The sequence below is a fragment of the Tenebrio molitor genome, chromosome 1 (genome assembly GCF_963966145.1).
Source record: "Tenebrio molitor chromosome 1, icTenMoli1.1, whole genome shotgun sequence".
Classification (NCBI taxonomy): domain Eukaryota; kingdom Metazoa; phylum Arthropoda; class Insecta; order Coleoptera; family Tenebrionidae; genus Tenebrio; species Tenebrio molitor.
The window spans coordinates 46,104,716-46,120,226 of record NC_091046.1 but is presented as its reverse complement, the minus strand read 5'-3'; positions in this window follow the sequence as shown (position 1 = coordinate 46,120,226).

Sequence of the window (15,511 nt, the reverse complement as noted above, 5' to 3'; positions counted from 1 at the left end):
AAGTTCCCCAATCGAAATGATTAGTCGGTTTCAGGGTAATGGGGCCATTTTGAGTCGACTGATGCAGTCAGTTTTTCCATATTCTCTCCGGAAAAGTACGAATGAACCATGAGGGAAATTTTGAGACACCAGGAGGCAATTTGAGGCTTCACCATAGGCTGACCACTAGGACTAGATGAAAATGAGTAGAAGAAGCGAATTTATAGTTCTTTTTTCTATAGGTGTGAATTTTTCTGGAATTTTTGGAGTTCCGATAAGTCAATGGGGAGTGGCCCAAAGAGGTGATATCAGGTTAGCAGCCAAGAGTGAAAAATCGCTCTAAAAAATTTATTTGTCCCCCTACTTTAAATCTGACTTTATTTTTGGCTTTTTCAGCTCACAATACCTCAGTGTACCAAATTTCACTAAAAAATGTCCACACATAAAAGATTTCTCCTTTTTGGGAGTAAACAGATTTTTGGGGTTTTTCCAAATTTTTATTAAAAAAATAAAAATTCTCCAATCGAAATTGGGCGTCGTTTTCTGGGTATTGTGGCCATTCTGAGTCGATTGGTGCACTCAGTTTTTCCATATTCCGTTTCGTAAAGCAGGAATCGACTGCGAGTCAAATTTGCAGAAATCATGAAGGCAAATTGGGGCTTCGTCACGGTCGAACCAGCAAGTCCACGTAAAAACCAGTAGCGGAGATGGATTGCTTGTCCTTTTTTGTACATGTGTGGATTTTTTGGTAATTTTTCCAGTGAGTATAAGTTTGTCATGAGCTGTCAAAGGATGTGGCGCCTGGAAACAGGTAAAAAGTCTAAAGTCGATCGAAAAAAAATGTATTTGTGCTTCTGCTTCAAATCTGATTTCATTTTCGTCTTCTTAATGTTCAAATACGTCAGTGAGCCAAATTTTACCGGAAAATCTTCACAAATAACGAATTTCGTCATTTTGGGCAAAATTTTATTTTTGTCTCCCCGAAAAATCTCAAAAAAAATTAAAGTTCCCCAATCGAAGTGATTAGTCGGTTTCAGGGTAATGGAGCCATTTTGAATGTACGGACGCAGTCAGTTTTTCCATATTCTCTCCGGAAAAGTACGAATGAACCATGAGGGAAATTTTGAGACACCAGGAGGCAATTTGAGGCTTCACCATAGGCTGACCACTAGGACTAGATGAAAATGAGTAGAAGAAGCGAATTTATAGTTCTTTTTTCTATAGGTGTGAATTTTTCTGGAATTTTTGGAGTTCCGATAAGTCAATGGGGAGTGGCCCAAAGAGGTGATATCAGGTTAGCAGCCAAGAGTGAAAAATCGCTCTAAAAAATTTATTTGTCCCCCTACTTTAAATCTGACTTTATTTTTGGCTTTTTCAGCTCACAATACCTCAGTGTACCAAATTTCACTAAAAAATGTCCTCACATAAAAGACTTCTCCTTTTTGGGAGTAAACAGATTTTTTGAGGTCTCCAAATTTTCATTAAAAAAATAAAAATTCTCCAATCGAAATGGGGCGTCGTTTTCTGGGTATTGAGGCCATTGTGAGTCGATTGGTGCACTCAGTTTTTCCATATTCCGTCTCGTAAAGCAGGAATCGACTGCGAGTCAAATTTGCAGAAATCATGAAGGCAAATTGGGGTTTCGTCACGGTCGAACCAGCAAGTCCACGTAAAAACCAGTAGCGGAGGTGGATTGCTTGTCTTTTTTTGTACATGTGTGAATTTTTTGGGAATTTTTCCAGCGAGTATAGGTTCGTGGTGGGCTGTCAAAAGAAGTGGCGCCTGGAAACAGGTAAAAAGTCTAAAATCGATCAAAAAAAAAATGTATTCGTGCTTCTGCTTCAAATCTAACTTCATTTTCGTCTTCTTAATGCTCAAATACGTCAGTGTGCCAAATTTTACTGGAAAATCTCCACAAATAACGGATTTCGTGATTTTATGTGAAAATTGGTAAATTGATATTCCCCCGGATTATTTCATAAAAAAATAAAAGTGCTCGTATCAAAATAATTCGTCGGTTTGTGGGTAACAGGGCCATTCTGAATCGACTGATGTGGTTAGTTTTTCGATTTTCCAAATGGTAGAGTCGGAATTGAGGGTGGAACGAAATTCCAGAAAGGAAGGAAACACTTTGAGGCTTCGTATTGGTCGAACCCGCAGGCCTACGTGGAAACTAGTTACAGGTATGGATTGCTTGTCTTTTTTTGTATACGTGTGAATTTTTTGGTAATTTTTCGGCCACCCACAAGTCCTCGGGGACCGTTCGAAGAAGTGGTGTCCAAATAGGGGTGAAAAATCAAATCATGACTCCAGATGTTTGTAAATTTTTAATCGTTCCCTCTTCTTTTTTGCATACGCAAAACCACACGCACCACTCTTCGAATCGTCCAAAAATGAAATTGGGCAGCGACCGCAACACCGGCGCGCCTCCGCAGCAAAAACCAAAAGAACCGCGAAGAACTATTTTAATAGCCAACAAAAACGCATTTCCATGTTCGAATATTCCCGCACAGTACACGGATTCGTAAAGTTATATTATAACATTACGCTAATAAAGTACATGATCCCGTGAGAAACTGCAACGTGACTGAAACAATAACACGTATTTTAATAAGTATGGCGTTCTCTTTTGCACCGGTGGTGGGGCCATGTCGCCGTCCTCGTCCACCGGAATATCCTGACCAGCCTACCATAACTTACCGTAATTGTTGACCACAATATGCCACAACAAATTGTATCAGAATAAATTAAGTCGAGGAATCTCGCGGCGAAGAACTCGCTTCTGGGGAAAAATTTTGGCGTTCGTTGACAGAAGAATTAGACGGCAATTGACAGGAAATGTATTTTTAATAACGACAGCAGGATTAGAATTCTCGGCTTGTCCACCACTGAAAAACACATGTAACATACGCAATTATTTCCTAATTTATTATTCACAACGCAGTCACACAAATCAGTGACGTCCGTCGCGCGGGGCCATTAGGCCAGTCCTACACTTGGTCCACTTCGTACATCGCGGGAATATTAAACGGATTTATTTTTATTACGCCCAGGTAGGACCCAGCATATTGATGGGTTTACGAGAAATGCCTTTTTCCCGGCACAATCTTAGTCAAAATTGTGTTCCCCTTGGACGTGTTAATTGGAATAATCAGTTTAATTAGTGTGGAAGTGTCATACATCAATTAACAGCTGTGGCTTTCGTCATTACTTTAAGTTTCTTTTAATTTTGTGTAAACACCAGAGGTATTTGGAACAGTGAAGAATTCATAAGCTGTTTGCATTTCATTATTACTTTAATTATCGCATAAATTAAAATTCAGTTTACCCACATAGGTCAATATGTGTCCAAAGAATTATACTTTATTTCTGTTTTTCCAACAACAACACACAAACACTTTCATAATGCTGACGCCTCGGATGGAAAGCGACGACGCCCAAACACCACGGGCGTCAAGGTTGCCGGAACGCGAAGGACCAAGCACGGACCCCTGAGCCAAAATACCGACTTCCTCCTCGTTTTGGAATTTGCACACTTTTTGATATAAATATTTATTGTTATCATTATTATCATAACAGTATCGAACAGTAAAAGTGTTAAACAGTTGGCTCACCTGTGCTACTTAGATAAGAGGAGCAAAAATTCAAAAATTTGCTGTAGCGATCTCAAAAACTCTTTAAATATTTGTTGTGACATTTTTATTCTTCTATCTATTACCCCATTTGCAAAATACCTTTCTAAACTTGATTTGTAAAATATTATTTTGAAGATAAGAAGTTTTTTGTGCCAAAGTGTGTCTAGAAGACCAGAAGTTAGAACTCTTTGCAAAAAAGCCTTGAGAAGTAGATGATTTAAGAATTATTGTAAGCAATGTCTTTTGTACCTTTCACTGCTCTTCAATGCCTTAAAAAATATCTTGAAGTTTTTTTGGTAATAGATAAGTGGAAACCAGAAGGAAGCCAAACAGAATGTGAGACATAAGGAACAAGCATAAAAGTTGTCTCAAAGATGAGTTTCTTTGCTCTTTTAGATAATAGATAACTTGAAATCAGGAAAGGGCCATAGAAGACGCCAAAAGGAATTGCGGTAAGGTTCTAAACTCCAAGAATAGAAGTAAATCTTCTTGGAAAGAAGAAATTGAAAAATCTAGAAAAGAGTTGCTCCACCAATTTCTGTTCTAAATTGTCAAAAGGAACAGAATTGTTCAATAAATTATACCAAGAAGTCTAAAGAACTTCTCATTTTGTTCTTCTTTCTCTTCTGATTTGTCTTTTGTATCTTTCTTTAATTAAATTTCTACTCTATGGCAATTCTTTTCTATCAGCGCAACAGTTAGCAATGAAGATGATTTGAGGAACTCCATTTTTTCCTCTTTTCTTCTCTTGAGCGAGTTACAAGCCATGAAAAAGTTTCAGCTAGAGAAACTACAAAGATTAAGTTGTATAGTCATTGCCCTTAGTAGTGGCCAAACTAGCTAAAAGGTCTTTTAGGGTTCCATCCAGTTCATAGTTATACAAAAATTTCTGTAGAAAATACTTTTTCAACAGATGAGTTAAATCAGATGATTGTTGAAGAATTTAGAGTAAATTAAGACAGCATAGGGGAAAAAATGTTATAATAAGGTTCCAATCAAGCCTAGATCTGAAGTGACCAACAGACCACAAGAATGGTACTTCTTGCACTTTTTGTGTAGTACCTACAAATAAATTATTTTTTTTTGGTTTGGTTTGGTTTGGTTGTTCTTGTTCGCTCTTTCAACTCCTTTATCTTTCTTTCTACACTTTACGTTGTTTCTGTTTTTTCTTCCTTAAAAGCAGAATTTTAAGTTTTGGTTTCTTCCAAAACACTAGACTCGAGAGAAAAGGAAGAAACATGAAGACAAACGGTTTTTTTTTTGTGGAGGCACTCGAACAGCCACTGCACCCACACCTACTCAACCGGAAGCCTTCGACCTCTTCAACCGCAGAACAATAGCCTCGACCCGAGTGGTCTCTTTCACCACCTCGCGCCCAAATTTCCCCAACATCCTCTTATCCGTCATCCTGTCCCGGCGCGAACCGTTAATTGTGATTTATTAAAACATTTGTCCCAATTTCACAACGTGGGCTCCGACCGAGCTTAATTAAAAAACTCCGTTATTCTCGTACTGTGAGCAGGATTTTTGAGTGGAAAACACCTCCACTCCGGTGATTTATCAGCGGACTTAATTCCATTCGGACGAATTAAGAAATTAAACTCGGACAAGTCCACCTTAAACATCACAAATGAGTTATTGCGACCCATTGTTTAAGCGACCGTCTGGTGATTGAACAGTTTTTATAAAAGCTCACGTATTTGGTAAAACCCGAATTGCGTTGTCCGTTAGGCGTATTATTCATTTAGGTGTGTCCCGACGTGTTTTTATCGCCGGCCGATATAATTACAACGACGATAATTAACCATCCGTACACGGCAATTAACGAAGAATTGCAATTAGACATGCTACGCTCGATTTTAATTATAGCCAGTCGCTCATTCAGAAAATAATAAAATAACAACGACGAAAAAATTGACGCTGTATAAAAGGAAACGAGTGTTTGGACAGTTGGCGACGAGATCGACTCCACCAATTAAACAAAGTGACATTTTTTTTCTACATACACTAAATAGGAATGGTCCCAACAAGGCTCCTTGCGGAACGCTCAATCCACAACGAAAAGCTTCACTCTATCTATTTTTATTTCTAGCTCACCAAGGAGAGCCACTGATAAAATACCTAATTTGACTGAGAACAAAGTGAATGTTTTGCGGGTTTGTCGATAGAGGGCGCCAAATATGGTGTACTGAAAAAAAAATTTAATCTGTTTTTAAAATACTTCCTGAACATTAATATGTAATTAAAGCTGTTATGTATTTTATGATTATGAAAAAATCAGATTCAACACGCATGGGCAAATGTGTCCGGTTGGGGCCCTCGCCTACGGCTCGGACGCCCAACTTCCGTCCTCGTGATTAAATGCACTACTTTGCCCACTCGTATTGAAAATAGCTATTTACTCTCTGCAAATATTATTAGAGTTGCGTTCTTGAACTTATCGATGATGGAGCAAAAATAAGTGTAATTGCTAGATTGGCTTGAGATTACTTTATTTTTGAAACAAATAATGACACTAGAGACAATCGATGAAGAGAGATGTTGGGTTGTCTATTTTTAAAGCCAATCAATACAAGGAGCATCAAATTGAGTGTACTGTTACCAAAATAATAACAAAAGCTCAAGGTTAAGTTTGGTTTTGATACAAAAAATGGAATCAGGAAGAGCAAACTGAAACAATTAAGTTTCTAGGTTGAGCTGTTGATTTTTTAAAATGAATCGTTAGTTCTTTTGGAAATTTCGATTATTTTAAAATATAAGTTTCTGTATTTGCAACCCTTCTCTTCCAGCGCCCTTTCAATTTACATAAGTCTCTGCCCCTCATTTAACCTCATCGTCATTCATCTCGCCTAGCCAATTGACAGTCACCACAAATCATATTTCTTTTAACTTCCCTCATTCTCCTCTCTCCCTACACCTTCAGACAGCTTGTCACGTGACTGTCCGCATTCCGCGTCCGAAAATCGTCCCGCCGGTCCATCTCGAGTGCGCCGAAAACAACTGGGTCGCGCTAATTCCGCCAAGGCCATATAAATATATCGGCGAATTAAGATTCGGCCTAATGAGCGAAGACACTGTCAAGATTCAATGAGTTCTGACGTCAAACACTCGCCCAGAGCTGCACTCGACGTTTTAATTGAGGTTAAGATAGGCCCGGAGCGCGCGCGCGGCGCGCCGTTTCCTGATTTCGCCTTACACAGTGTTTGATTAAAATTTCCGTCGCGTCCAATCGAAATCAAAACTAACATTTACCAATTAATGAGCGAGAGCGTCGTGATTATTTGTCACTTAAGATGATAACGCAGGCGGGCAGCTCCTCCTTCGGAACGAGGTGACGAGGAAAGGCCCCACGAGTCCTTTGGCCGACTGCGTACCCTTATCAAAACCAATTATACAATGTATTCGGTTAAGTGACACTGTATTATTATTATTAAAATTACAGCAGCCCAATGACGGATTACATTTGAATTCTTAATTGATAAATTGGGTGACATTATAACGTGGACGTTTCTTGGTCTTCCTCTCGGCTACTGGAATCAGGATTTGCATAATCTGGACGATCGATCGCCCATCAAAACTTACTTCCGATAGGTGTTTACCAGGTGGCCAATTAATGCTGCAATTTGTTATTCAATTCTAATTAAACAGCTCATGTGATTTATTAGAAATCTCTGTTTGTTATTGGGTTAATGCAATTAGCGCGTTTTCGCTATTTTAAAATCACTATAAAGATGACATCACCATCAGATTACCAACTGTAAATATAATTTAATTAAAAATCACAACAGTGCAAGGAGTGGCCGCAAATGGTGCGCTCGTGCATTCCAACTTGCCCAACAGAGTCATTGTACCAAAAAACGGACGCGACCACGAGGGTCCCGCAAGAGTCTGTCGGGGCGCCCTGGTTATCGACAACTAATTTATAGAACGCGTCGTAAATCTTAGTCACACTTTCACTCCCTCAAGGAAATTTTTCTTCTTTCGTAGAAATGTGACTGGACGTAAAATTAAAATGCTACCACGGATAAAGCTTTAAAGGTACAAAAGAGGCAAAGAAAAAGAAAGAAAAATCGTGTTTCGTCACCGGTCATGTATTTTAAAAGTGAAAAATAAAACGGGATATTTGAAAAGAATTTTCACAACAAAGCTAAAATGAATAGGAGAAAATAATCTTCTATTCAAATTGTTTGATAGAAAAAATGAACATGAAAAGAGAACATTGACAAAAAAATCGAAGAAAAATATTTACTCTACTTTTGGCAAGTGGATTCTGTTAGACCCCTTTACTGATATAAAATTACTTTTTTCTATGAAAATAGTGAGCAAAGATGGCACTAGTGAGGAAAAAATATTTTCTCACTAGTGAGCAAAGTGAATGTTTTGCGAGTTTGTCAATAGAGGGCGCCAAATATGTTGTGCTGAAAGTTTTTTTAATCTGTTTTTAAAATACTTTCTGAATATGAATAATAGAAGAATTAAAAAAATAAAATGCAAGAAGAAGAGACAAACGAAATAAATTAAAACCAAGCAGAAAGGTTGAGAGGTTGGGTGAAAAAGAAAAAAGAACATTTGACAATATGTTGACGTTGACATTGAGGGAATAAAAGACGATAAAGAGTATAAATTCAAAGAAGAAGAACTTTTGTGGCTGAGAGAGAAAGCGGGAAAGAGAGCGAAATCTGAAGACAAAATGGATGGAAGGGAAGAGTGCAGGATACTACGGGAATCCTGGAGGGAAAAGAAAAAGAACACGGAGAATAGGGGAGACAGAAGCACTACCAGAGGAACGGGTATGCCAGTGAAGATGTGGAAAGATTAAGAGCAAAAGGAAAATGGATGAATGTAGAGCTGACTGAAAGGGACAAAGATACAGACAACCAAGAAAGAAGGAAGAGAATCAAAGAATCTAGATACAACAGGAATGACAGAGGAAATTCCGTAGTACCTGGGCAGAGAGAGTGCAAGAGAAAGAAAAAAGATGGCGAGATATAGATGTGGAAACGAGGACAGAGAAAACAGGTATTGGACGGAAGGAGAGGAAAGAAGGTGCAGAATGTGCTTTGAGGAGGAGAAAGACAATTAAGCACATCTGGAATGGATGCAGAGAAATGAAAGAAAGGGAGAGAAAGGAACGGGGAGAAATACTGAAGGGAAAAGGAAGGATGAAAGAGATATGGAAAAGGAGGCACATAATGGAAAAAGAGACGGTTGGAGGATAGAAACAAAAAAGTTTTTTTTGGGAATTGTTATTTTTAGTACTTATTAGATAAAACTGTAAGCAGGAATACGAAAGCCAGTAAGGCAAAGAAACTATTGTTATTACTACTTTCTATGACAGGATTCTCTTAGGCTCCTCTAACTGGCAACAAATTTATTTTTTCCCTCTATGGTGTCTTCTTCAAGAACTTGAGAAAAGCAAGTGCTACTATTTTTGCAGCTGATCAGATTTCATTGAGCTACAGATAGCCCTTCTATGGTGTCCCAAGATTTACTCTAAAACCCTCAACAATCTCTTATTTTGTATTTCATTATTGTTAGAGAAAACTTCAAATGAATTTTTGAATCGAGGATTACATGAAGACCTTCTATTGTTCTATTTTGCTTAATAAAAATTATAGGTAAGTAAAAAATACGTGAATAATTTGTCTAGAAATGTATTTATTAAAAAATAAAGAAACCGATAAGTATAAAGACACATAACTGTTAAAAATATCTTCCGACAGTTTATCATCATTTGTAAGTTGTGGTTGTTAAATTTCCTTTTATTTGTTGGGATCATTTATTTCCATCTTTACTCGTCCACACTGTAGGCGTCAAAAACCGTCCGCTCCATAAATTCGTCACGCATTTCACCACACTCGTTATGCAACCGTCGCATTGTCCCGCCCGTGATGAAACGAACTGTACCACCATTCGGCATGTACATTTCCTAATTATTTTTTTTTGTTAATTGACCAGTCGTCACCCGAGTCCGCTCACCTTGGCCACAAATTTATTTCGCACCTTTCATTCCCACCTGAACGCTCCGACACAATTAATTAATTATAAGACGAAATAACACCGTCGAACCCGCGCCACCCCCCTTCCCCCTTGATTATCGAACCGTCACCGTATCGAAACCGTCGTAAATTATCCTTTTAATTATTGTAAATGAAATGAATGAATTTGAGGTGACGCAATACTGGGTGGTCCTCGCGCATCCAGCCAGTTTATGCGGTGAAGAGTGGCTCTTCTGTTTTCGATTGTGATTCCGTCTGTGTTACAGTTAATAGATGTCATTACTACAATTATCTCTCTCCGGGTAATTATCCTGTATTGTACCGTACAGGAAATGAATTTTTTTAAATGAACTCGCCCACATGTATAATCAAAGTTAAATGTCTAACAATGGCCTATTAGATATCAGATACGATTTCAGCTTTCACATTGTCGATGCTCTCAATAAATACCATTTTTTAACAGGCGGGCGCGATTGTTCACGGTTTTGTTTGCTTAAACTTTACTATTTGGACGGCTTAAGTGGCGGTTCGGCCGCAACGGTCCATCCGCGTAATTGACATTTGGGTCACATTTTCCGGCTTGATTTGTTCGACGCTCCTGATTTCGCACTTCTTAATTACGTCTGGTGAGGCAGTCGCTACTCTGGCCTCCGGCGCTGAGGTGTTGTGGCATTTACAGCTTTCTGTACATTCGCAGCCCCACGTCTGTCTAGTTCCGGCCCAAATTTCAATTACCCCGATCGCGGCCCCATAAATCAGTGGCGTCCGCGGCTCCAGCGGAAATTTAATTTGCCCCCGACACGTTCGTTTTCCATACGAACGTTGATATGCAATAATTGGCAATTTATATTCGCGCAGTGCCTCTATCCGGGAACCAAGTTGGCCAAAGCGGCTCCCATAAGTGTGCTTACATTATAACTTTATGCAGGGCATTAGCGTAACGAGCCATAAAAAGGCATGATTAGCGCCGGTGCAGCATCGCAACGGTGCGGAATGCGCCACCTGACGCCATCTATCGCTCGCCGTCCGACACTCGCTTCTGCCGTATCTAAGTAAGTTCGAGGGGTCGTCGGCCGAATTGTCAGTCAGTCTGTGTGACTCTACCATGAGAACTTGTCTACTTTTACACAACCGTTTTGTTACGTGAGCTTCAATTTTATAATCACGTCGACGGTTTTTTCTCAAATTATTTTATTAATGCGTACGCGGACCCGCCGTTTATCCACCTCTCACCGCAAAACCGCAACGTCCGGGTCGGGGAGGCACATTTTTAATTAAAACCAAAGATCATTTGCACCAGTCGTGACAGATGCACCCGACTGGACACGCCCAACAAATCATCACTCCCCTCAGAGTACTCGTCGTACCGGACATTTTTCGCCCAGAAACACTCATAAAAAGCTGTCTAACACATGAGCAATCACCCAACCAGAACCCGACCAAGCAATTGTCTCAGTACCCTTCACAAGAGTGAAGTACTGATTGGTACCAAGGTGTTTATTTGTTGTTGGAATGAAGGGTTTTGCCACATAGTGCGATGAGTACCCAGATCGAATGAGATCGGCCCAGTTTCCTCGTTGGTACTTTGGTGGTACCGAGTGTCCAAATCCGACTAGGATGACGGCGATAAATTTGTGCGTTGATCGGATCAGTTCCCGGTCATCGAGCCCATGCCCAACCCTTGCTCAAACAATGCGCCCTTCAGACGTGACCCGCCGCCCTCCAAGCGACAGCATAATCCCCGTCCCAATTTAAAGAGTCCGTCACACGGTCGGCTTACTCGCGATCATAAATAATAAACAAACAAGAGCGTTTAAATAAGTCGAGTACGTCTTCGGATGGCAGTTGAACATTAAAGGCTGGTACTCCAACAACGCCTCGATCGTTCTTTTTTGTTCGTGTCGAGATCGGGCGATCATTAGTCAATATGTCCATTTGGTTGGCTACAATTATGATTTAGTTATGCAAACAAGCGGGGGTCAGAACGGGCAAACCCGGTAATGATTGATAGACAACTCTGCGGAGGATTCAACATCACACTTGGGGCGCCTTGCCTCACTTTCTCAGATCGGATCGGATCGACATTCTTGATTTTTTTCGAGACGCTTAATTGAATGTGTGGCACGATTGGTTCCCAGAAGGGTTCCGCTAGGGCGGAGGTCGCAAAAAGCAAAAATTTTAACGGACCCGCCTAGAGGAGAGGAAGCATTCCAAAGGACTAGATTTTTCTTGCACTCAGACGAAATCTTGGCAACTGTTACCAAACGCAATTCTGCTCTTGGTGGTCTTCTCCAACTGCGTCCCAAGACCTAGTTCTCATCTTGACAATAAAGTACCATCAGAGAGAATCGTTAGCAAGTTTTGCATCTGCTACGAAGCACAATTCTCCTGTTGGCGGTCTTTTCGAATTAGCATCACACTTGTTATTGGTGATACATCGACGCAACATCATTCTGACAAGACCGAGTGACGTTACTGCGCTGTTACGTCAACGTTTCTTCACCCGAGTCACTGTTACAGTCAGTGTAACGTCAATCCCACAAAGGCGAGTGACGTTTCTGCGCTGCAATACATATTAATGCGACATTTCTGTTGTGATGTCTCTGGGACGTAACTGTAATGTTTCACGCATGTTACATGTAACATCTTTGTAACGTCAGTGTAACCTGATGTGATTTTGCTTTTGGGTTGAATTTCCAACGTGGATTATTTTGTTTGTTTTCAAACACAATGAAGCCAATTAAAAACTTTAAGAGACATTGTGATGGCAGGGCGATTTTCTTCTCGTAGAAGATTTCTGCAGCAGGTACTACCTTTCCAGACCTTTCCCAAATTAAGAATATCAAGCAGTGATAGGCAACTAAAATGGAAGAATTTCCATTTGGGTTGGTTGGTTACTTGTCCAATGGCGTACTTTCTGTTGCTAGATGTGGTACTGTACTTTAAGACGCCAAATAAGAAAATCTTGTGAACTAAACAGTTTTGGTAATGTAGTACCGTCACATAGCATAAGTAAAATTACTCAACTATTTTTTTAATTTTCATTTTGAAAGCTGTGGTGTGGAGTGTTTTGCTGCTGGTACAACTAGACAGGTATTTGATCCGGGTAGTACTTTTTCGGGAGATCTGGGCCTAGACAAAGAGAAGTCATTCCAAAGAACTAGATTTTCCTTGGACTCAGACGAAACTGAACAAAATCTTTGCAACTGTTCCCAAACGCAATTCTGCTCTTGGTGGTCTTCTCCAACTGCGTCCCAAGACCTAGTTCTCATCTTGACAATAAAGTACCATCAGAGAGAATCGTTAGCAAGTTTTGCATCTGCTACGAAGCAAAATTCTCCTATTGGTGGCCTTCTCGAATTAGCATCACACTTGTTACTGGGGATACATCGACGCAACATCCTTCTGAGAAGACCGAGTGACGTTACTGCGCTGTTACGTCAGCGTTTCTTCACCTGAGTCACCGTTACAGTCAGGGCGAGTGACGTTTCTGCGCTACAATACATATTAATGCGACATTTCTGTTGCGATGTCTCTGCGACGTAACTGTAATGTTTCACGCATGTTACATGTAACGTCTTTGTAACGTCAGTGTAACCTGATGTGATTTTGCTTTTGGGTTGAATTTCCACTGTGTATTCTTTTGTTTTGGTTGCCGAGCCAGCGCCTCCCCAGTCGATAAATCAGCGATGATCCTCAGCTTGGCAATTTAATTTCCGAAAGCCGTGTCCCATAATTAACAAATATATATCACGAATTCAAATTAGCAGTGTTTAATCGGACCGGCGGTAACACTTCCGGCCCTCGCCGATGTTTTAACTTGTCCGTGTTAATTTCCGAGCCGACTGATAGTCGTACTTTGCATAATTGAGTTGTAATTGTTAAATGGACTGTACATTTTCAATGTTGTACCATTTACATATATACCGGTCCTCCGCCATTCGCCCGCTCAAATTGCCTTCCCATTTAAGATCATAATTAATGTTTTAGCGCTGGATGGATCGGTTTGCTGATCGCGTTCATTTCCTCCGGTTATGGCTCTTCGGGAGATTTAACACCTCCGCCTAACTAAAACGGTTTAATTACGGCCCCCTGAACCGACAGACGTTAACACAACCGCCGGTAAGAACACACCTGCGAGGTAATTAGCGTTTTTGCGAGGGGCTGGGACGGTAACGTCCAGCGAGAGCCATATTTGCTAGCGCGAAACGAAAATCACCGACATAAATCCCCATCGGGAGATGGTGGCAGTACTGTTTTATTAATAAAACATAAGATGCGGCTTATCAGGCTGAAATATTGCCCCCATTATCGGTACGCCGCGCGGATACGGTTTTTCCAAAAGGAAGCAAACGCGCACAATTAAAATTCTGCCAGGTAGGCAACCAGCAATACGGCCAATAAATTAGATTTCTGTTTATCTAATCGCGATTTTCGCCGCAAACGTGTGATCAGATGACCAATGACTGTCAAGAAGTGTCAGTTGTTGGCAGATGCTTTTCAGTTGAGTGGAAATTTCCGGTTTTGTACCCCAGATGGTAATTTCCAAGTTGTCGTTTTTGGTGCGGTGGCACTAAAAATCGAAGTATGAGTTGTGGAGTGAGTTGGTCCCCAATTATTGATGATCGTAGTGTTCCAAGAAGCTCGGCTTTGATCTATAAAAATGGCCGTCCAGGGCACGCTTGATCTTACATTACGAATGCATCACAAAGCTAATTCCTCAATTACAGTTGGGTGTATTATTCAGAATTATCGACGATGAATGCTATGTAGAAAAAAATAATTCCGTAATAACACGCTCCAGTTGGGCAAACAAAGCGCTTTCGATCGCCGAGCCGGCAATAATCGTCCGCAAACTGGAAAGTGGTACACACACACACGCCAAATAAATCACGGACATATCTGGCCGACGTAATGAACCCTTTATCTGGGCGCGTTAATGATCGTCCATTTTCTAAACACCTTTCAAAAAGCTTTTAATCTCCGATCGGAACTCCTCTCGGCACTCGAAAAATGTACACCGGCATTGTCCGCGATGGTTTCTTTTTGTGTTGTTGTGCGCGACCGGCGAGATCGTTTCTAATAGAATGATTAAACAAAATATAAAAACACAATTAATTATAACCGATTGATGTTATCGGAGATGCCCCAGGTGTCCGGGCTGGTTAGAGTCGCCCCCCTGTATCGATACAGACAAACCTGTCAGTCATCCGAGGCGCGCTTCGATCCTCGATTTGCTCTCTTATCTCTTCAGCACGGGCCCGCATTAATACCCAGATCTGTTTGCTCGGCTCTTGCAGGTGGAACGTTTATTAACTTACAAATGCGAGCCAGTCGATGAACGTGCGCCAAATATGGTCCACATGCGATTTATCAATCACGGGTTTGATGGATGGGCGGGAGGAGCGCGCCGCAGGGACCGGCTTTGGGACACTCTCTTCGCGCTATATTGGAAATGGCTCTTGTGGCTCTTCTACCGGAACTATAAAATACACAAAAAGATGCACATTTGGAGACCTAAATACTCCCGGAACTACGGCGTACATTGCCTCGATAGAGTACCACAGTCATCCGGTACTTCTACGATTGTCAAACGCAATTACGCCAATTAAAAACTTCGAGACATTGCATTGTGATGGGAGGGCGATTTTCTTCTGGTAGAAGGTTTCTGCAGCAGGTACTACCTTTCCAGATCTTTTCCAAGTTAAGAATTATCATGCAGTGATAGGCAGAACGGCAACTAAAATGGAAGAATTTCCATTTGGGCTGCTTGGACGTACTTTCCTTTTGCCAAATGTAGTACTGTACTTTAAGACGCTAAAGAAGGAAAAAAGGATAGGTACATCTTGTCAACAAAACAGGCTTCTAAGTAAAATCAACCCAACCCAAATATTTTTT